The sequence below is a fragment of the Schistocerca americana genome, chromosome 4 (genome assembly GCF_021461395.2).
Source record: "Schistocerca americana isolate TAMUIC-IGC-003095 chromosome 4, iqSchAmer2.1, whole genome shotgun sequence".
Taxonomy (NCBI): domain Eukaryota; kingdom Metazoa; phylum Arthropoda; class Insecta; order Orthoptera; family Acrididae; genus Schistocerca; species Schistocerca americana.
The window spans coordinates 545,378,251-545,401,272 of NC_060122.1; the positions used below are offsets into that span (position 1 = coordinate 545,378,251).

Consider the following 23,022-nt stretch of genomic DNA (forward strand, 5'->3'; position numbering starts at 1 on the left):
GGCCGAGAAAAAAAAGTATGTTGCATTAAGTATTGAATGTCTCCTGTGCTTTCGTGACATATATTCACCTCTGCACTGACCACATCTACACTAATTTGTTGGTCTGGAAGCGGATGAAGCTTACTCGTAACGTAAATTCTAGCGAGAAAATACACTACTGGCCATTAAAATTGCTACACCAAGAAGAAATGCAGATGATGAACGGGTATTTATTGGACAAATATATCATACTAGAACTAACATGTGATTACACTTTCACGCAATTTGGGTGCATAGACCCTGAGAAATCAGTACCCAGAACAACCACCTCTGGCCGTAATAACGGCCTTCATACGCTTGGGCATTGAGTCAAACAGAGCTTGGATGGCGTGTACAGGTACAGCTGCCCATGCGGCTTCAACACGATACCACAGTTCATCAAGAGTAGTGACTGGCGTATTGTGACGAGCCAGTTGCACGGTCACCATTGACCAGAAGTTTCCAGTTGGTGAGAGATCTAGAGTATGTGCTGGCCAGGGCGGCAGTCGAACATTTTCTGTATCCAAAAAGGCCCGTACACGACATGCGGTCGTGTATTATCCTGCCAAAATGTAGGGTTTCGCAGGGATCGAATGAAGCGTAGTGCCGTCAACTCGAACAAGAGGTGACCGAGACGTGTAACCAATAGCACCCCATACCATCGCGCCGGGTGATACGCCAGTATAGCGATGACGGATACACGCTTCCAATGTCCGTTCACCGCGATGTCGCCAAGCACGGATGCGACCATCATGATGCTGTAAACAGAACCTGGATTCATCCGAAAAAATTACGTTTTGCCATTCGTGCACCCAGGTTCGTCGTTGAGTACACCATCGCAGGCGCTCCTGTCTGTGATACAGCGTCAAGAGTAACCGCAGCCATGGTCTCGGGGCTGATAGCCCATGCTGCTTCAAACGTCGTCCAACTGTTCGTGCAGATGGTTGTTGTCTTGCAAACGTCCCCCCATCTGTTGACTCAGGGATCGAGACGTGGCTGCACGATCCGTTACAGCCATGCGGATAAGTTACCTATCATCTCGAATGCTAGTGATACGAGGCCGTTGGGATCCAGCACGGCGTTCCGAATTACCCTCCTGAACCCACCGATTCCATATTCTGCTAACAGTCACTGGATCTCGACCAACGCGAGCAGCAATGTCGCAATACAATGAACCGCAATCGCGATAGGCTACAATCCGACCTTTATCAAAGTCGGAAACGTGATGGTAAGCATTTCTCCTCCTTTCACGAGGCATCACAACAACGCTTCACCAGGCAACGCCGGTCAACTGCTGTTTGTGTATGAGATATCGGTTCGAAACTTTCCTCATGTCAGCACGTTGTAGGTGTCGCCAGCGGCACCAACCTTGTGTGAATGCTCTGAAAAGCTGATCATTTGCATATCACAGCATCTTCTTCCTGTCGGTTAAATTTCGCGTCTGTAGCACGTCATGTTCGTGGTGTAGCAATTTTAATGGCCAGTAGTGTAATAAAGCGTTTCATCTCACTCAAAGAAGTTATTTATTCGCCACATGTTTCAGAATATATCTTATGTCTTCACGAGTGCATATGTTATTTGTGGTTCTAAAATGTTGTTAGTGATGACAACTCTCAATAATGCATATACGGGAAGAATCTAAACATTTTTCGTAACATCAGCTGATGGAAGATACTTGCGAAACATGTAGTGTGAGGAATACATCATTTCAATGGGAATTATCGAATATTTTGTTACTGTTCACCGAGGTTTCCACGATCGTCACATAGGAAATTAATCCTATTTACTTGTCTTATAACTTAAGCATAGCTGTAGTTTACCTTGATAGACGTAATATTGCACTCACTCCGTCTTCAGGCCACGAGTGACCTACCGGGACCATCCGACCGCCGTGTCATCCTCCAAGGAGGATGCGGATAGGAGGGGCGTGGGGTCAGCACACCGCTCTCCCGGTCGTTACGATGGTATTCTTGACCGAAGCCGCTTCTATTCGGTTGAGTAGCTCCTCAGATGGCATCATGAGGCTGAGTGCACCCTGAAAAATGGCAACAGCGCATGGCGGCTGGATGGTCACCCATCCAAGTGCCGGCCACGCCCAACAGCGCTTAACTTCGGTTATCTCACGGGAACCGGTGTATCCACTGCGGCAAGGCCTTTGCCTGACGTAATATTGTACACGCTATATGCCAAGTGCGTGGTTTGAACTCTATTAAGGAAATGCTGAACGTCCAAGGTTTTCCTGATTTAAGTTACTTTGCACCAGCGACTTGCCCAGGTTTTGCTCTGGTGGCACTATATAGCTACGGGCGTACAACCTGATTGGCGTAGCGATCATAAATTATGTGCACAAACCATTCTCGAGAATCAGTCTGTCTGCTACTGAAAACTGTATCAAAATCTCTGCAGACGTTTCTGAGTTAGCTTTCATATACAAGCAGAAAAACGCGTTGGGAGGCTTTAATTTAGTAGTACGTGCAGATATAAAAATAAAGATCTAAAATTGTGACGAATGCTCTCCCCAGTCAGCCACGAAGGTACTTCGCTCTCTGTGGCGATATGAAATCTTAATTTCTGGGACTCCTACAAAACTACACATGAAAATCTGCAATTCTATTAAGGTATGGATCTGTATAGTGTCTCTAATTATGTCAAAAATCGTCAAACAGGGTTACATAAGTGGTATGTTTCCTGTAGGGAAACAGCTTTAAATTACCGCGTCACATCTCGAAAACTATTTAACTCAGTTAAACAATTTTCTTTTTCGTTTATTCCCAAAATACTAGTAGTTGTCATGCTTCATGGAATTTACCAGTTGCAAATGTTTGATTTCTAATTATTCATCCGCTTTCTATAGTAAACAAGTTCTACTACCCGTATAGAAGAGAAAGCACTGTTAGTCAAGACGTTCATGTGAAGTGTGGTGCTCTGTGGCTGTTTACAAGAGAGACAGAGCGCCTAGACGAGATGGATGTTTGGCTTTGCAGAAGGATACCGAGTACCAGCTAGAACGAAAGAAATGAATGAACACGGAGACCTCATAGCAACAATCCATGAAAAAGAAAAACAATCATTTTTGGAACTATATTGACATACAATAATCTTTGGAAGATGATTGATGGTCAGAATATTTCGCTCGGCAACGGATTTTTCCAAAGTCGCGTATCGCTCTTTGTTTATTGTGTGACAGCATTGGGAAACGGCCTGTTTTTTCTTTCAGTATTTAACTTGTAAAGAGTATGACGTTTAACATTTCTGCGTTTTATAAAAACAACGTTTTTTTTAATTTCGCTTATGGTGTAGCTCTTTAAAGTATCTCTAAGCATCTCAACAAATGTAGCCTTAATTGGAGGGGGTATATTTTTGATAGAATTAGGCAAAGTTTTAGCTTCTGGAACGTTTCCATGCTTGAGAATTGATTGACACAATCCTTTGCACAGTACAAGTATTGACACAGTGCGAGCCAACAGTTTTTAATAGTTTTTTTTAATTCTTATTGGTACGAACTTTTCCGGTAATGACCTATCGTATTCTTAGGGACTTTACAGCCTAATAGCAGACAAGCTGGTAGTGGAGAATGAGTCCCAATAGGGAATATTTGAGAGAGGATCCCTAGTTGCGGCCTTTACCTTACGGTCAAGGGAAACCTCCCACAAACATTAATCACCACCGATACATCGGAACTAATTTTAAGTTAATCCTGGGACATGCTAAAATTTGAAGCCTAGTGTTTGGGAAATACATTTGTTTGCGTGTATATGGAACGAAGTCGGTGGCATGTGTGACATATGTACACTGGTGAGCGAAAACGCTACGACCACTGCTCATCGCGAGATTTAATGCAGTCTGATTCGATGCATCAAGTTGCTCTTTACACTAGGTCGATAATCGTCTGCACATACGCCGCATTGACGGTGATCGTCTGCTCGAAACAAGGAATGCGCCGCAGTTGCATGCTGACGGTGGCAATCTTTGCTATGGGGGACTATCGCCTGGGCTCTCTTGGGACCTGTGGAAGTAATTCAGGCACCGTGACAAATGTGGACTACGTGAACATTACATGTCGACCACATGCTTCCCTTCATTCTTGATACTGTAGGCGCCCCGGTGGTCCCGGTCGCCTACGGTGGACTGGATGGCCGAGCGGTGACCTCTCCAGTTGTCAGGATGCTAGGAAATGGCTGTAGAAACGTCAGAAACGCCAAAGAAACATTATTAATTCATAACATCTTTATTCCTGCCGAGTACAATGTGGCTTGGTGATATCAACGACCTTCCCCGAGTCCTCGCTGACTCGTAGCGATGACACCAGATCCTAGCCGCACAGTCTTGCTAGCGCAGCGCCGCGTGCTGTGACGTAGCGGAGGAATGCCCTTACTCGTATTTAGGCCGCGCGTGGCTGGCGGCGCCCGGCTGAGCGGCCGGCTGCAAGCTCCGGGTTGGAGTCCCCGGCGCTGTCGGCACCAGAAGCGTTCTCGTAGTGCGGAGTGTACTCGATCCCACCCCGTCTTCTTCCCTGCTCCTCCTGGTGGCTCGCCCGCGGTGGACGGGCGGAACAGGCTGCAGTCCCCCAGTGTCGTCGGCTCACCTGGTTGTGACAGCGGATGCACAGGGCCTAGGCCCCGTACGATCTCGACGACGGCTCACTGATGTGTTCAGCATTGGCGGCGAGCGAGTCTGCCGCAATGTCTGCTAATCCTGGGTGGATGATTGACAGCGGCAGCAGAGAGGACCAGTCTGCTGCTGGAAGGGCCGCCCTTACTCCAACATCTCCTTAATAAAGATTAACATGTCGATCACAGAGCTGAGCGCTACGCAGCGAACCAGTACACATCTAACTGCAAGTCTGACCGTGAGTGCCTTGTTGCTGTCAAAACTGGCGTGTGTAAAGGAAGCACGAGCGACGTCCTGACGTCATGCTCGTTTGTAATGATCGCATTCGTTCCACTTATACTGCTGACTTATCTGTCGTAGTCGCCCCTTAGGTGTTCTTGCGACAGAGTTACGTGTTGTTGCGGCAGATTTAAGCGAAGTTGTGAAATGCAGTACAGCTGACGCTATACCTCTGTCTTGCACTCTACGAAAGTCTCTGTCTAACACAAACCCGCGTGCTAAACAATTCTCTCTCGTCTGTTGTGTGTAACCAGGCCATTGCCCCTGCGTGACGACACATTCCATACGTGCGCAATCCTCTTATCTCTTGCCTAACCTACTGCCTCTGGCTCTCGGAATAGGCAACGAAACTTTGCGTGGGCTGAGGAGCGTGGGTTGAGGAGCTTGGTCTTGGCCACAAAAGTTACCTGATTTGATGCCGACTGAAAACACAATACGACGCTATCAGGCACCAACTCCACGCCCACAACCCACAGACGCTTAATTTCGAGAATTGCGTAACCTGGTACCACACGGCACTTACAAAGGTCTTCTCGAATACACCTCACGTAGAATCGTTGTTGCACTACACTCCGTCGTTGGATCGTCACGTTATTAAGCATCGGGTCATAATATTGTGATTCATAAGTGTATGTCGAGAGGCATCGAACTAATTTTTGTGGAGGTGACAAGCTAGCCTCCTACTGGCATATTGGTGGATGGAGCAGTCCAGTCCTCTAGAATTCAAATGCCAACTACATCGGACTCTAAAATCACGGCGACTTGGTGTTTCCTCGAAGCCTGCTTCTCCCGAATGGGACTTACTAATGCCGTGATTTTCAGTAGGCATACAGACGAGGATAGTTTATGGGGTATTGGTTAGCTGTCAGATTTGATCTGCGTGGTGGCAGGGAATTCTAGGCGCCGCGTTTCAGCGTCTGGCAGCAGGGGGTCCGGCGTTATCTGTGGCCACAGCGCAGGTATCGAGCGGCGGCAGTCTGGCTGGTGGCGCCTGGCCTGGCCGACCTACAGGCAGTGCGGCGGTTATCGGAGTCGGAACTCCCAGCCCCACTCGGCAAGAAAAGGCACCACCTAACAACCTCTGCCCGGCTCCAGACAGCTTGCTAGCCAGGCCCAAGGGGCGTGTACAAATGTCTCGAGGAAAAGCTGCACCTCAGAGTAACTCTACCTGCCTTCGCATAGTCGAACATTACATTAGGACTAAGAGCTGCGAAGAAAATAGCGGAATAGAGGTAAGGCGAGTGGCACGGCACGAATCCAGCAAATTTCTGGATATTACAGGCTTCCTATCATCAGGGTATGCTGAGAAAAATTGGAGAGAAATTCCGCCTTGCACAAGACACCGTTTGATTAGTTTGGCCTTACCCAAACATGTTCCTCCACTTCTTGTGCTATCTTCAGTGAGTTTATTTATTATTATTTCTGAAAATCATTCAGACATGTTAACATGTCGTCAACGTTATTTGACTTTCAAATTAAAGTGACATGCCTGTACACAGATGTGATAATTTGGGGTTAAATTTTCGATCTATTACACACGCAGCTAAAGGCTCATGTGATAGAGTTCATACTACGCTGAAAATTAGGACCAGGATACTAATTTTGAAGTAAGATAGTTATATAGTTGTTCACATACCTCGCATGACTATTAGTTATGTTCGTAGTTTTACACCAATCGTGCATTATACATTTGTCATCTGCAAATTTATTTTCCTGTTTTTCGTCCATTTCAGACAGACAATAGCTATATCGTATTGCTTTATTTAAAGCGCTTCTGACGGTTTCTGACCGCTACGGTCGCAGGTTGGAATCCTGCCTCGGGCATGGGTGTGTGTGGTGTCCTTAGGTTAGTTAGATTTAAGTAGTTCTAAGTTCTAGGGGACTGATGACCTCAGATGTCAAATCCCATAGTGCTCAGAGCCATTTGAACCATTTTTTGACGGTTTTTGATACTGTGGTCTTGCTTCGCATTTTTCAAACGTGGCAAAAGACTTACTTTTTTGATCTTTCTGCTTTTAGCTGTTACACACTCAGTTAATATATTTTATCAGAAAAAGCATTTTAGCACGTCTGAAACATGGGAAGCAAGACCACAGAGAAATCATAAGTAAAGCGCTACGTTATCCGATATAATACAGCGATTTTCAGTCTGAATTGGACAATAACAGAAAAATAGAAACGTGTTGTTGTTTGGAGAAGACAAATTGTAGAATGTATGAAACTCACAAACTACCAACATACATTACTGATTTGCGCGTACAACCGCATATTATTATCTTATTTCCAAGTTACTATGGTTCAAATGGCTCTGAGCACTATGGGACTCAACTGCTGTGGTCATCAATCCCCTAGAACTTAGAACTACTTAAACCTAACTAACCTAAGGACATCACACACACCCATGCCCGAGGCAGGATTCGAACCTGCGACCGTAGCAGCAGCGCGGCTCCGGACTGGAGCGCCTAGAACCGCACGGCCACCGCGGCCGGCCCAAGTTACTATCCTGAGTCTTCAGCCAGCATCAGTGTACAACATGTAATGCGTCAACTCTTGTGACGTCTCTCCTCAGCTGTAACCCATTTATACAACTGAATTGCCGGAAATTCACATAATCTCAACAAAATGTTAACGTCTGATATTATTTTTCAGAAAGAATAATAAATATAGGCCACTGAGGATAGCAAAAAAGGGCTGAACATGGTTGTGCAAAACAAACCTAATCAAACGTTATTTTTCATAAGGTGGAGTTTCTCTCCAACACATCTCGTGAGATCTGCAGCAGAGCAGCCACCTATGATTATGAATCGTCAACCCTCACCACTACAAGGCTTAACGCTCATTTTATGCGTTTTCATTTCTTACAGATGTTTACTGATGTATGTGTTATTGTCACGCGCAGTATCATACTGAACATTGCCAGACGCAAGTTCGTCAAATTTATTTTGTGGAAAAGGTTGACGTCACTCTCTGGGCAGAGGATTGCCTTGCCACGTCAGTCGAGGAACGTAGCTAGCCAATTAAATGGCTGCTTTGTCCGTCTCGCTAGCTGCGTGATCATCGAAGCTGTTTGCCAATCGAAGGACCCTGGGCTCGATTCCCAGCCAGGTCGTTGTTGTGTTGCCCTTACGTTCGTATCATCATAACCGATATGCCACTGTTGAGATGGCTGCATGGTCACGTCCCGACAGCCACTAAAAAATGAAAACGTGCTTGCTTTGAGGGAGAAAAGGATAAACGTAATGGTGGCCCGCTTTTCTCCCTTAAGAAAGTGATCGATAGAAATGCTGTTGGTCTGAACAGAAACAGAAACTCTGTCGTAAAAACTGACATTGAAATGTTCGAGGATGAAGAGGAAGCTGTAAAATCGTTTAAAAAAGGAAATGCATTGTGTGGTTAATCGGATTACTAACATCGTTTCATTTGTTGAGATGCCTTACTTCAGGATTCTTACTATTAGCAGTTTATAATGCCATCATACTGAGGTTGTCTTTTTTTCTATAGCTGTTCCTTTTTCTAAACTGAAAGCTTTTATTTAAAGAATATTTTTAAAAAATCTCGATTAACACCCTCAAATTTATTATTACGTTAGAAATACGCGGCTGAACAGAAAACGTAATGATAGTCCAAATAAAACACTAAATTTCTCAGAGGCCACCGGTTAACTGTTGACGCGAGAGCGGATCATTGTGTGTTATTTGTAACTCACATTATCGCGTGCTGGTGGATACCTATGAGGGCTTTGGGTTGTAGCCAACGATAATATAATTTATTTGTAAGATATCATTCACGCAATGTATTCACTTAAGATCAATAACGGAAAAGTTTCTTGCAACCCGAAATTTCGGTGATGTCATAAAGATATGTAGCAACGTAAAATCGTGAACTATATGTTGTTTTTCCGTCGTCAGTTACGTGTAACATTGCTTTGATAATTATTACTTAGCTCCATCTGTCACAACTGAATAATCACCTTTCTTACTTCAAGGCATTTTGAGTGGCCTGGAACATACACACACTTATGTGTAAACTTTTTTGCTTTACATTTTGGACATAACATATCGAGATTATTTTATATCACTACATCATAGATAAACGTAAAGTACCAGAAGTATTCGTAGCCTAAATATAATTTGCAAATTGTGAAGCAAAATAGTTTTATCACAAATATGTACACAGGATGTTTCACAGTTCATGTTACACGCTTCTAAAGTTGTAAAGGGGACTTCGTAGACCAGGTTTTACGCAGGAACTTACGTCCGGGAACGTCATCCAACGTCTCCACAGAGCGTCAGAGTTACAAGTGCCACCGCCTGTGAATGAATGTAATATGTATGTATAGGGTGATTCCGCAATGATGTTACAAACTTTCAAGAATGATGAAGACGGATAAATGTATCAATCTGAGGTGAGGGTCCCTGGTGAGGAAAAGAACGAGTCAAAAAATTTATAATCGAAAATCATTCTGACACCTCTGACGGTGAAATATATGTACTGGTACTGTTGTTGCTAAAATTGTAGGACAGGAAACTTTCAGAGGTGGTACTATGGATCAAAATAAGAAAAAATGTCCTGTAGACATGAGCTCTAAACATGAGCTCTAAAATGCATACGGTAAGAACTATGAGCACTTGCTCAATAGAGGAGATGTGTTTTACACTAGCGAGGTTGAACAAGTGTTCGTAGCTCCTCAGGTATGCACTTTAGAGACCATGTTTACTAAACATATTTTCTTTTCTTGGTCCATACTACCATCTCTGAAAGTGGCCTACCTTACAGTCTTAGTAACAACAGTACCGGTACATGTATTCCAGTCTCAGAGGACCGAGTGAGGTGGCACAGTGGTCAGCACACTGGACTCACATTCGGGAGGACGACGGTTCGAACCCGCGTCCGGCCATCCTCATCTAGATTTTCCATGATTTCCCTACATTGCTTAAGGCAAATTGAAATCGCACGGCCGACTTCCATCCCCATCCTTACCTAATCCGACGGCACCGATGACCTCGCTGTTTGCTCCCCTCCGCCGGCCTGTGTGGCCGAGCGGTTCTAGGCGCTACAGTCTGGAACGGCGCGACCGCTACGGTCGCTGGTTCGAATCCTGCCTCGAGCATGGATGTGTGTAATGTCCTTAGGTTAGTTAGGTTTAAGTAGTTCTAAGTTATAGGGGACTGATGACCTTAGGAGTCAAGTCCCATAGTGCTCAGAGCCATTTGAACCATTTTGCTCCCCTCCCCCAAGTGAACTAACCAACCAATGTCAGAGGTACCAGAACTATTCTCTCTTGTAACTTTCAGCTCGTTCGTTCCCGGTACAGGGATCGTTACCTCAAATTTGTACATTTATCCGTCCCTATCGTCCTTGAAAGTTTGAAACATCATCACGGAATCCCCCTCTATATACATTTACTGGCGCTGACGCCTGCAAGCTTGACGCTCTATAGAGTCGTTGGATGACGTTTTCAGACATGGACTCCTGTTTTAAACTTAATCTACTAAGTCCCCTTAACAACTTCTAGAACTGTATAATATGAAAGGCGAAACACCCTCCACATTACAGGCCACTAAAGAAGTCTTACAAATAATAAAGGCGAAACACATATGGCGAGAAAAGTTTGCTTTATTCAGTTGTGATAGACGGTTTTAAGTAACAACAGTATCGATATAGTATTTACATAAACCGTCCGTTTACCCTCTTAATAATTTACTGCCGTAAATAAAACGTCAATGCAAACATAGTGCAGCCACTTCACAACACACTATTGTCAGTTCCATGTTAGTAAACTGACTAGTTTTCGAGTTGAATGAAACAAAAGATCACGCGTGTGTTCCGCGCATGGGGTGGCAATTCTGCTCCGCGCCTCCACGTCTTCTTGCCGACATTTGAGTCCGGAAGTAATTATGAAGTAATAGCACGCTCTTTGAAAAAACGAGAAACATCGTGTATTTGACTTTTACGATTTTCCAGTTTCCTATCAGTTGGCATATTTGACTCGGCGCGTTTGCTTTTACAGCGATAAAGGAGGTTATATAATATTTCGTTAGTCAAAGAGAAAAGAAAGTGTAACTTCAATGTACATGCAAAAGAAACTCCGAATTCGCCGATAATTCTGCTGTTCACAGGGAAAGTTGCAACGACGGACGGCTGTAGCGGTATGCTGGACGACGTGCAGATGTTCAGCGACTGGCGCTGTGCCTGTAAGCTGACAGTCACTCTCAAAACCAAATCTCCACTTTCATACGCTACTTCAAAGAACGCAACGATTTTTTTGTTGTTGAAAAATTCCTCTTTTGAAACGCTCTCCATTTCTATCAACTGATGCCTTCACTCAGAACTGCTTTCCAGTATCTAGAACTGCGTTAACAAGCAATAACAATCTGCTGTGGCTATGCACTCTTTGGTGGTAATGCTTCATTGACGACATTATATCGTCCTTGTCAGACTGTGATTTAGGAACTTCGATTGCTTGTGACATAAAACACAAATTAACAATAATGGAAACTGCTGGGTGGAACAATACGTAAATGAAGGGAAAGGCAACCACTCGCCTATAGCGGACCGAGCGAGGTAGCGCAGCGGTTAGCACAACGGACTCGCATTCGGGATGACAACCGTTCAAACCCGCGTCCGGCCGTCCAGATTTAGGTTTTCCGTGATTTCCTGAAAATCACTTCAGGCAAGTGCCTGGATGGTTCCTTTGAAACAGCGCGGTCGACTTCCTTCCCCACCGTTACCTAATCGGATGGCACCTATGACCTCGCTGTCTGCTCCCCTCTCCCGAATCAACCAACCAACCATCTCTTTTCGCCTTTGTGACTCCTCGAAACATCACTCATATGTTATATTCGTTCTGGCAAAACAATCCAGTAGCGACTAATTCTGGCTGTTTTTAAACTTTAATTGGTTGATGGAACGCAGTCGTATGATGAGCTGAGATTAGGAATAAATTTGCCACTGACCGCAAAAATTATCAGAAAGTGACTTTTCCGCTGTCGGCGATCGCTTCCCGAGTGACGCTGAGGACACAGGTTCTACAATGCACGCTATGTTCCTATCAAAACATCGGATACATCTGATTGGCCGGCCGGAGTGGCCGTGCGGTTCTGGGCGCTACAGCCTGGAACCGAGAGACCGCTACGGTCGCAAGTTCGAATCCTGCCTCGGGCATGGATGTGTGTGATGTCCTTAGGTTAGTTAGGTTTAATTAGTTCTAATTTCTAGGCGACTGATGACCTCAGAAGTTAAGTCGCATAGTGCTCAGAGCCATTTGAACCATTTGAACATCTGATTGTGGGGCTGGTAGCCCCGAAATCGATCATGACGCAATAAAAAAGAAATTAAAGATAATTATTGCAGGTACTGTGAAATTTATTCGCAATCACTACATATTATAAATTATACTCCCCTGGCGCTTCTTTCGGTCTGTATGTGAAGACTAATCTCGGGAACTACTTTAGGAATTTTGATATGCTTTGTACTAATAGATGAACCGATTCACGAGGAAGGTGTGTGTACACAGTTTATTAGCGCTGTGCCAGCCAAGTCGTCCGGCCATTGATAAATGGTGGCGCCAGCACGAAGCGGGAACAGGTTGGCAACCCCAGCTAAATTTGGCATTCATCTGAGAACAACGCTTCACTGATGAAATGCTGGAATTTAGCGCCCACTGTAGATATTCTAGACAAATGCTCTCTACGCTGAACGTGTACTTAGTCTCTGAAATTTCACGAAAGTAGTATTTTCGAATTCACTTGGATCTGGAGACCACACTGAAAGAGGAGATACTTCTGTGAAATTCATGGCGTACTTTATAAAAACCTCCGTTTGGAAGTAAACATCAAAACATGTTGTCTCAAAACTACAAATGAAAAGAGTGGACAAAAATGTAGTCCTTGGATGCTGAAGAATACTGTAGAGTGCTGCATCCCACACAATTTCTACAACATGGATCCCAACCGAACTTCTGACATGAGTGAAATACTTGATTCTAATGCTATTTTCGACTAACCGCGCTTTCGCAGATAATGTACTGATGGGTTCAATAAATAAACGCTCGCATTGTTCTAAACTGTAATGCACGATACACACAACTACCACATATACATTTTATGGTTTCACCGCCAGACACCACACTTGCTAGGTGGTAGCCTTTAAATCGGCCGCGGTCCGTTAGTATACGCCGGACCCGCGTGTCGCCACTATTAGTGATTGCAGACCGAGCGCCGCCACACGGCAGGTCTAGAGAGACTTCCTAGCACTCGCCCCAGTTGGACAACCGACTTTGCTAGCGATGGTTCACTGAAAAAATACGCTCTCAATTGCCGAGACGATAGTTAGCGTAGCCTTCAGCTACGTCATTTGCTACGACCTAGCAAGGCGCCATTACCAGTTACTATTGATACTGAGTCATGTACAGTCAAGAGCGACACTCATCATTAATGGATTAAAGTTAAGTATTCCACCAGCTAAGTCCGTTTTTCTAAAGTCTAATTTCCTTGTCCTGTTCCAGACCTCACGCCAGCCTGCGTGAGCTAAAACGCGTGCCTTTCGGCTTCCTCTAATAACACGGTGTTGGCTCTCCTGCCAACCCACAACACATTTTCTATGTCAACGTGATTTTAGATAACGAAAAGTAGTGATCTAATTCTGACGTAAGCCAAATACACTGAGAGACCAAAACATTATGATCAACTGCTTAACTGCGAGTTGATCCATATTTGGAACGCAATGCAACAGTGATTCTATGTCCTACTTAATTGCCAAGCCCTAGGTAGGTTTCAAGAGATACTTGGCACCATATGTTAATGCACTCGTTACGCAATTCTCGTAAATTAGGGTGTGCGCAGTTTGCGTCCTGTAGTGCCCCGTATGTGTCGCATAGCCAGAACATCGACATGAACTCATGATCATGGACGTCATACTACAGTAGCATGATTCTGTCCTTGTGACACGGACACTTAACCCACTGGAAGATGGCATCGCCATCAGACAAGACATCATGCATGAAGGGAATGTAGGTGGTTCGCAAACAACGTCAACATATCTACAGCGGCCAAGGCTCTTTCGATTACAAGCACAGGTTCCACGGCAACTCAGGTGAATGCCTTCAATAGCACAATACTGAGTCCACCGCGTACGACCTTGGCGCGGTCATATTTTGAGTAGCCGTCCACTTGGCTGACGGCATATGCGGCCATCTACCTCGTGTAACAAGAAACGTGCTTCATCCCAGCAGGTGACACCTTTCGACTGATCGACGATCCAGTCTCGATTATACCGTGTTCACTGTAATCGTAATTGGCGATGTCGGTGGGTCAACATGGGAACAAGTACATTTCGTGTGCTAAATGGTGTCCCATGAAACAATTGTATCCTGACGCAGATATACCACAGACCGCCACCTATCCTGCATTGCAGAGCGGGCAGGCTTCCCACCTCCACCTTCTTTGATGAGGCGTGTGCGTAAATTTGGCGCGTGCTCGTCGTTTCAGCACCAATCGACAACGTTCGACAGATGTTCATGAAAATGGCACGCTAACAGCATACCACCTCCGCTGTTTCCGAGACACTACTTCACGCCGCCGCGCCCTTTGTCAGAGTCTTTTATGTCAGTGGATCTCCCCATTTACAGCCCGTAACTTTGCTAAAATAATTCCTCATTCGTTTCTCTTCCGCTTACGCACCTGCAGCACCGCGTCACGTGGCCACAACGCCATCAGCTGGCTTCCTGTCTTATGGAGAACAAAGATCATAATGTTACTACTCATCAGTGTACTCGCTGTACACTTTTCTCGTCCTCCTCCACTTACTTTCGCTTTCTGCAAGGATTCTCAATATTCATGGTGTGCAAAACATAACGACGGAAGTGAGTTTTGATTAATCTCTCATTGTCAAGTAACATAGCTCGAAGAAATGTGGAACATACATAGAAAGAATTGCTGCAGCGTAGTAGAGAATGTACCTACAAAGAGACGAACAGAAATGTCACTTTTATTCAAAAATCATAGTTACACTGAAGTCACCCGATTCGTAACGGTCCCCTGGCCATTACAAACAACAGAAAGTGATTCTTTCACTGAAGAGCCCAAGAAACTGGTACACCTGCCTAATATCGTGTAGTACCCCCGCGAGGACGCAGAAGTGCCCCAACACGACGTAGCGTGGACTCGACTAATGTCTGAATGAGTGCTGGAGGGAACTGACACTATGAAACCTGCAGGGTGGTCCATAGATCCGGGATATTACGAGGAGGTGGAGATCTCTTCTGAACAGCACGTTACAAGGCATCCCAGATATGCTCAATAATGTTCATGTCTGAGGAGTTTGGTGGCCAGCGGAAGTGTTTAAACTCAGAAGAGTGGAGACACTCTGTAGCAACACTGGACGTGTGGCGTGTCGTCTTGTCCTGCTGGAATTGCCCAAGTCCGTCGGAATGCGCAATGGACATGAATGGATGCAGGTGATCAGACACGATGCTTACGTACGTGTCACCTGTCAGAGTTGCATCTAGACTTATCCCGGGTCTCGTATCACTCCAACTGCACACGGCCCACTTCATTACAGAGCCAACAGCTTGAACAGCCCCCTGTTGACATGAAGGGTCCATGGATTCATGATGTTATCTCCATACGCTTACACATCCATTTGAAACGGTATTCGTCCGACCAGGAAACATGTTTCTGGTTTATCAACAGCCTAATGTCGCTGTTGACTGGCTTAGACGAGGCGCAAAGCTTTGTGTACTGCAGTCATCAAGGGTACGCGAGTGGGCCTTCGGCTCCGAAAGCCCATATCGATGATGTTTCGTTGAATTGTTCGCACGCTGACACTTGTTGATGGTCCAGTATTGAAATCTGCAGAAAATTATGGAAGGGTTGCACTTCTGTCACATTGAAAGATTCTCTTCGGTCGTCGCTGATGCAGTTTTTGCAGAATCTTTTTTCCGGCGGTAGCGATCTCGGAGATTTGATGTTTTACCGGATGCCTGATATTCACTGTACACTCGTGAAATGGTCGTACGGGAAAATCCCCACTTCATCGCTACCTCGCAGATACTGTGTCCCATCGCTCGTGCGTCGACTATAACATCACGTTCAAACTCACATAAATCTTGATAACCAGCCATTGTAGTAGCAGTAATCGATCTAACAACTGCGCCAGACACTCGTGTTATATAGGCGTTACCAACCGCAGCACCGTATTCTACCGGTTTAAATATCTCTGTATTTGAAAACGCATGCCTATACCACTTTCTTTGGCGCTTCAGTTAGTGTGTGTGTTCACCATGGACGGAATTTCATGCTCTGCAACATGTTTACATGTTAGCCACAAGGATAGCAAGGAGATCATCTTTTAGGGCGTTCCATTTCTCCAGTAGCGCGGTTGACAATTGCTGCGTCGTCGTTGATACATGGAACGCTCTCCAATATGCGTGGTGGTGGTGTGGTGGTGGTGGTGGTGGTGGTGGTGGTGACGACGACGACGACAATGAGTTGTCATCATATTCCAGTTTCACACATACACAGTTTTTAGACTATTGTTTGCCACTTCGACGAAGATTCATTTGCCAACTGTGTCACAATACCTTTTATATTCTATTTGTTTCGCCCTTCTTCTGCAGTCTTGCTTTTTCAATTGGTTAATAATTTCGATGTATTTACCTCTACAATCTCCGTATTATTAAGAAGCATCTTCTTACTGTCGTCCATTTTGTTCTTCGCTTCCCATTTCTTTATTTTCGTTTTTTTTCGAGTTGTATGATAAGTATTAATGTTAACATGTCTTAGGAGCCGTCGGTACTTATGATTGAGTCATATTCTATCGTAAAAGCACAAACATCAATGTGAAGGATATGTTGCGTTGTATGTTGTCCGACATTCGAGAACGACTTCAGCAGCATATGATCTGGGGTGTTAAGCTATAATATATTCTAAGGAAGAAATGTAATAACATCGAATATTAACAGCAACCACCTTAGCTTAAAAGATTCCACTCTTGATGCGAAGACGATACGGCAATTCGCCAATTATTCCTCATTCTTTTTTTCCTACAGGCTATGACATTAAGTGTCGCGTTTAATTTACTACCAGACTCGCAGTAGGAGTGTGTATCAATATGTTGCCAACTAAAGTATGGGAACACTGACTACTACTGCTTGATAGCCGCAGCAGTTTTTCTCTCACTGAAGCGGAAATCTCGATTTTACGACACGGTTTAAGTCAGCTCCATCGTAAATGTAGGAATTATAGGTCCACCCGCCATCCAACATTTTAGAATGCCACATCTCGCGTCACTGATGAATTTACTGCTTCCTCCGAAACGGTCACTCGAGATGTGTTATTTTGGGCTGCGTACACAAAAACAGTCACTCCCCGCTTTGTTTCAAGACGATTTTACATTGTAGAGAATGCTTATCACCCACATACGACACATCACCTATTTCCGTCAGGAATCCATTAAAACTGTCAACACAATATCCATCTTGTGCTGTGCAAATCTTCTTCTGATAGAAAAATATTCGTCTACTTCTATTACGCCACTCGTAGGTTGTAACGACATTTGATCATAGGCTATATATACAAGAAAATTAAATGTCTCCATTCACTAATTGCCCTTCTACAGTCTCAGAGTAAAACCTGGCTTTATTTAAAAAATGTTCACGTCGCCCTATTAAGTATGCAGTGGTGGAGTCGCTGCACACTCTGTATATGTCTCACATCCTAAATTACTGTGCAAGGACTGACAGGAAAGATACGAGACCGCTTTCATTACTGGGGAACTGGTTGTCATGACTTACCTCATACACGGAGATTTTCCTAAATGGATAAAAGTTTACTTTGGCTGAGTTCTTGCATTCTGCAGGAAGAACCGTCTTGAGTCCACAGCTTCACGGTAAACGACGCGTAGAAATGTTTCCATCATTGGGAGGAACGGAAATTATGGTGTTAGTTGTGGTGATGGTAATGATGAATTTAGGGCACTCAACTTCAGGAAATGGTCCATGGAAGAAAAAGGACCAAAAAACGTGTTATGTACACATGGCTGGAAATGCTTTCCAAGGGGGGTACACCCATTTGAAAGTGGAGATGAAATATCTTTGACAGTGACTCCGGTATCAGCAGCAGGGAGATGGCCCACCAGCATGTGATAAGCCAGACGACCTTGTGGAATAGTCTCCACATCTGTCACAATCCGTATCACAAGGCGTGCAGGCCTTATTACCTATGGACTTGTCTACGCTGCGTCGCTTTTGTCGCTGGTTCGTCGCACAGGCGACTACGGTGCTAGGATTTTTGTCATCTATCCTATTCATAGGCTAGGATATCTGTGCGAGGAGCTGTACTTTCAACCTAGACCTGTAGTCTAGAGAGAATCCTCACGTTCAGTGTCAGGGAACAATCGGCTCCGGTTCAGCTTCAGTGTTTGGTGGGTATTATTAGCGACCGCCTTACGGGATCAGTTATCCATCCACAGTGACACACAGGCGAGGCATGTTTGCACTTTCTGCGGGTGAACCTGCCTCCCCTCCTGGAAGACGAGCCCTTGGTGACACGAAGGGTGATGTGGCTAATACATGATGGTGCTCCACCTCATTGTGCTCGAGTGTGGCGCTGAAATACTAACACATACAGAACATTCCCATTTGCCTTGTGTGTTCCCAGGAGTGCTTTCAATCATTGAAACCTACACTATCAACAGATCTTTTGTCTACACTTTCAAGTGTGTGCAAATCCCTTTGAACGTATTTCTGGCGACATGTCCCTATGACCTTTTTTGCTTCTTATCTTCTCAGGGATCCTTTCCTTACCTTTGCCCAACTTGGTAAAAACACAAGCTATATGCTCTTACCCCGTCACAAAATCCAACGTATTGGACTAAATTAGAGGCAGTGAAAGAGCAGTTTACTTTGGCTGAGTTCTTGCATTCTGCAGGAGGAACCGTCTTGAGTCCACAGCTTCACGGTAAACGACGCGTAGAAATGTTTCCATCATTGGGAGGAACGGAAATTATGGTGTTGGTTATGGTGTGGTAATGATGAATTTAGGGCACTCAACAACATGGTCATCAGCGACTTCATTGGACATCACCATACAGTATCTTAATTGAATAGTGTCTGTTCTCACAACTAAATTGTTGCAATGATTCCTCGGGTACACATTTTAACAGATTTCTTCAAATTTGTGGTTTCTACGTATTAAAATTCACGAATCCTTTGTACAAACATCCTGCCTCCTGTATGAATGGTTGACCACCTGAACAATAACAGGAGTCAAATCATCCATCAGGGTTTATTGAGTTCCTCTCCCTTAGGTAGACGGCGAAACAGTCACCAAAAATTTAAAATGCTTGTTACACTGCCGTTGTCATGTAGAATCGTGGACTAAGCTCCAGCCAAGTAGAGGGTTGCCTCAGTGTGAATATGTGAAACACATTTAGTTACAATAGATCGCACCGCGAGTGGTATTACACAAGCTTCATTTATTTGTGGATCATCCTGCGAATCATTCTGCCCTGGGGAGGAAACTGTGTGTCATTGGAACTGTCTTATTCTCGGCGTAGTGAACACCGCTTCTTTCTATCGGTGTGGCCTGAGGTTCTCCAGGCATAGCTCGTCGATTTGATTAGTCGTCCACCACTCGCAACCACTCATTTCAATGAAATGATGGCGTGCAGGCGGACAGCACACCAAGTCAGACCACCTCCCTTTACACTTTCCCTTGGCTGTTTTGTTGGTTATATCATTCACCTGTGGTTTTCGACCTGCTTTGAGATATGTTCGACATTTTCTTCGTGTGTGGCCCCACAGCCGTATGTCTATTAAAGGATATGCTATATCGCCGTTTATTAACAGGATAACTGTATAACACATCGACACCACTTGCGCTTGAAAATGGCCTTTAAGACCGAAATTAGCCAGTTGTGCAAGTTATAATAAACTGAATACTTATGGAAAACAGCTGAGCTGGAAAAGTTCAAAATGTTCTTTATCTTCGACGGTCTGATTATTTTTTTCTTCGCATAAATACGTTTGCTTTACTGTTTTCAGGGCGCTGAGAAAGTCAGAGCAGATGAGAAACTTCCTAACGTGGTGGCGACCCACCTGCTCTAATGCCTTCAGGACTCTGAATACCCCGGCGTCATAATTTTTCACTTGTTCTGGGAGATGACTGAACATACATGCTGTGTATACACAAATCTGCGGTATTAGTTGCGTCTCTTTTGTATCAAACCCCGTACAGGACATTTCCCATCGGAGAACAAGAATGTGCCTCCACTGGAATATTCGTGCACTAATCGAGTTTCATGAAACTTGTCACTGCGTGCGGGCTAGAGATCTATAAACATCTTCTTTACTTACCTTCTTAATCAAACAAAAGTAAACGCCGTCAATAGTCGATCTTCACTGTAATGTACAGGGGTTGACAAAAATATGGAAATACCAAAAAGATAATATATTACCATTCCTAAAACGGTAAAGGAAACTCATTGGCATTCAAATCAGTTTACAGTACTCTCGTAATGAATAAATGCGGGCACTGTATGATTTTCAAGGGAATCTCGTACCATTATTTCCTGCAAAACATCCGTGAGTTCAGGTAACAGTCATGGAGGTGTATTGCGACCACGCATCCTTCTCTCCGAAGTAGACCACAATGGCTTAACAACATTGAGGTGTAGTGACTGTGGTGATCAGGGGAGAAGCCATAACTCATCGCTGTGCTCAGAAAACCAGTCCTGAACGATGTTAGTTGTGTAATTAGGGCCTTGTCGTCTTCGAACAAAGCGTCACCAACGGGAAGCAGACATTCTAATACACTACTGGCCACTAAAATTGCTACATCAAGAAGAAATGCAGATGATAAACGGGTATTCATTGGATAGATATATTATACTAGAACTGGCATGTGATTACATTTTCACGCAAATTGGGTGCATAAATCATGAGAAATCAGTACCCAGAACAGATACAGCTACCCATGCAGCTTCAACACGATACCACAGTTCATCAACAGTAGTGACTGGCGTGTTGAGACGAGCCAGTTGCTCGGCCACCATTGACCAGACGTTTTCTATTGGTGAGAGATCTGGAGAATGTGCTGGCCAGGGCAGCAGTCGAATATTTTCTGTATACAGAAAGGCCCGTACAGGACCTGCAGCATGCGGTCGTGCATTATCCTGCTTGAATGTAGGGTTTCACAGGGATCGAATTAAGGGTAGAGCCACGGGTCGTTACACATCTGAAATGTAACGTCCGCTATTCAAAGTGCCTTCAATGTGAACAAGAGGAGAACGAGACGTGTAAGCAATGGCATCCCATACCATCACGCCGGGTGATACGCCAGTATGGCGATGACGAACGCATGCTTCCAACGTGCGTTCACCGCGATGTCGCCAAACACGGATGCGACCATTATGATGCTGTAAACAAAACCTGGATTCATCCGAAAAAATCACGTTTAGCCATTCGTGCACCCAGGTTCGTCGTTGAGTACACCATCGCAGGCGCTCCTGTCTGTGATGCATCGACAAGGGTAACCGCAGCCTTGGTCTCCGAGCTGATAGTCCATGCTGCTGCAAACGTCGTCGAACTGTTCGTGCAGATGGTTGTTGTCTTGCAAACATCCCCATCTGTTGACTCAGGGATCGAGACGTGGCTGCACGATCCGTTACAGCCATGCGGATAAGATGCCTGTCATCTCAACTGCCAGTGATACGAAGCCGTTGGGATCCAGCACGGCGTTCCGTATTACCCTCCTGAACACACCGATTCCATATTCTGCTAACAGTCATTGTATCTCGCCCAACGCGAGCAGCAATGTCGCGATACGATAAACCGCAATCGCGATAGGCTACAATCCGACGTTTATCAAAGACGGAAACGTGCTGGTACGAATTTCTGCTGCTTACACGAGGCATCAGAGCAACGTTTCACCAGGCAACGCCGGTCAACTGCTGTTTGTGTATGAGAAATCGATTGGGAACTTTCCTCGTGTCAGCACGGTGTAGGTGTCACCACCGGCGCCAGTCTGGTGTGAATGCTCTGAAAAGCTAATCATCTGCATATCAAATCATCTTCTTCCTGTCGCTTCAATTTCGCGTCTTCATGGTGTAGCAATTTTAATAGCCAGTAGTGTATGTGATTGACCAGATCTGCCAAAAAGATCACATATTCCTTCGTATTAATGCGACCTTGCAGAAACACCATGATATGACTACCAATACCGTCACCGATCCCCCGCCGTGTTTCATTCTTGGGTCGTAAACTTTGCAAGAAGGTGGGGTGAAACAAGACTCATCCACCAAATTATACCTTGGACACCACGTTTCCCCGTGACGGGCATTTGCATCATCGATGAGTGGTTTTGGAATTCCAGCTCGTCTTGCAATTTCCTGGTTATGGGGCTCCCTTCGTGTTGTTTTGATGCTGACAGCGTTCGCAACTGCCATATTCAGCTCTGTAGTGGGCTTTTCAGCTGTAGTCCCCTTACTCTTTGTCACAGTCCTCTTCTGTGAGCGTCTGTCACGTTCACTCATGTACGCTTTCGTCTGCATTGCGACTTAGTGAATGATGATTTTCCGCCCTCCCCGTAGGAGGTATAAATTTTTGATACGGTGCCTTCTGAAACACCAAACACTTCGACTAACTTATTTACGTGAACACCTGCCATACGAGCACCAGCAATTTGCCCACGTCCGAATTTTCTTAGCTCCGACTTAGTGCGCTCACCACTACGTGGAACACAGCTCTGACCACGACTGATACTTGCAATGTATAGAGGTTATTAAACCTCGCTCCTCGGGGTCAAATACAACAGAGCAATCTGTAGGCTTGGTTAGCATAATCACTAATATTCAAGTATGCATTTCTTATAGTGTATCCATATCTACATAATTGGAGTATCTATGATGATCACGAATACGATGCATTGCTCCTTTGGACATGCATGCATATCCGAAGGAGCATTGCATCGTATTTCTGAACAATATAGGCACTAAAATATCGTGTTTATCCATACACATCGAGCAAGCGACTTTCAATTAAAATCTCTCCCCTATGCGGGAATAAACGCAATGAATGTACGAGTGCAGGTTGTAGACACTTGGTTGACGACATAC

At 44.8% G+C, this 23,022-nt stretch overlaps 1 protein-coding gene across 4 annotated transcripts in view; it reads left to right on the forward strand.

The window, feature by feature from the left end:
* Positions 1-23,022, forward strand: part of LOC124612295 (potassium voltage-gated channel protein Shaker) — a 1,192,356-nt gene that overhangs the window by 441,495 nt on the left and 727,839 nt on the right. The gene's annotated exons all lie outside the window — the stretch shown is intronic.